The following is a 1,687-nucleotide window of genomic DNA, read 5'->3' as shown; positions in this document are numbered from 1 at the left end:
TGCCAAGCGCATTGACCGAGAGAGGAGAGCCCACTCTCCCGGGAAGGCTCTGGCATGCGGGATGGGTCTCTGCGGAGAAGGGCTGAGCTGGCTGCCTGAGAGCCCGAACACATGGAGGGGAGGGTGCTGTCCCGGCGATAAAGGGATTGTGTAACAATGATCTCACACACAGCTGCGATTACACCAGGTCAGCACAGCGCCACAGCATCTCCTGCTGACAGCTGTGTGGTACTGCTGCCCCTCAGACTGCGTTGCAAACTCTCCGCTCTGTCTTGTCTTCATCAAAAACTGTATTTTCTTTATCTGCTGCAGGTGAAGATGGACGAGGGACTATGTCTGATGTTTTCCCCTTTCGCTTACCCACACTCACTGGGGTACGGGTTCCACACACACTGACTCTCACTGGGGTATGGGTTCCACACACACTGACTCTCACTGGGGTATGGGTTCCACACACACACTGACTCACTGGGGTACGGTGCCACACACACTCGCCCTCACTGGGGTACGGGACCCACACACACTGACTCTCACTGGGGTACGGGTTCCACACACACTGACTCTCACTGGGTACGGGTTCCACACACACTGACTCTCACTGGGGTACGGGTTCCACACACACTGACCCTCACTGGGGTACAGGTTCCACACACCCTGACCCTCACTGGGGTACGGGTTCCACACACACTGACCCTCACTGGGGTACAGGTTCCACACACACTGACTCTCACTGGGGTACGGGTTCCACGCACACTGACCCTCACTGGGGTACGGGGTCCACACACACTGACTCTCACTGGGGTACGGATTCCACACACACTGACTCTCACTGGGGTACGGGTTCCACACACACTGACTCTCACTGGGGTACGGGTCCCGCACACACTGACTCTCACTGGGGTACGGGTTCCACACACACTGACCCTCACTGGGGTACAGGTTCCACACACACTGACCCTCACTCGGGTACGGGTTCCACACACACTGACTCTCACTGGGGTACGGGTGCCACACACTGTGACTCTCATTGGGGTACAGGTGCCACACCCTGACTCTCACTGGGGTACGGGTTCCATTCACACTGCCTCTCACTGGTACGGTTTACACACACTGACTCTCACTGGGGTACGGGTTCCACACACCTGACTCTCACTGGGGTTGGGGTTCCACAAACCCTGATTCTCACTGGGGTACGGGTTCCACACACACTGACTCTCACTGGGGTACGGGTTCAACACACACTGACTCTCACTGGGGTACGGGTTCCACACAACTGACCCTCACTGGGTACGGGTCCACACACACTGACTCTCACTGGGGTAGGGTTCCCACACCCACTGACTCTCACTGGGTACGGGTCCCACACACTGACTCTCACTGGGGTCAGGTCACACACACACACTGATTCTCACTGGGGTACGGGTTCCACAACACTGACTCTCACTGGGGTACGGGTTCCACACACACTGACCTGACTCTCACTGGGGTACGGGTTCCACAAACTGACCCTCACTGGGGTACGGGTTCCACACACTGACCCTCACTGGGGTAGGGTTCCACACACACTGACCTCACTGGGGTAGGGTCCACACACACTGACCCTCACGTGGGTCGGGTTCCACACACACTGACTCTCACTGGGGGTACGGGTTCCACACCACTGACTACCCTCACTGGGTACGTCCAC

The sequence above is a fragment of the Scyliorhinus canicula genome, chromosome 12 (assembly GCF_902713615.1).
Source record: "Scyliorhinus canicula chromosome 12, sScyCan1.1, whole genome shotgun sequence".
NCBI classification, from domain to species: domain Eukaryota; kingdom Metazoa; phylum Chordata; class Chondrichthyes; order Carcharhiniformes; family Scyliorhinidae; genus Scyliorhinus; species Scyliorhinus canicula.
The sequence above is the reverse complement of the archived record's forward strand: the minus strand, read 5'-3'. Positions refer to the sequence as shown.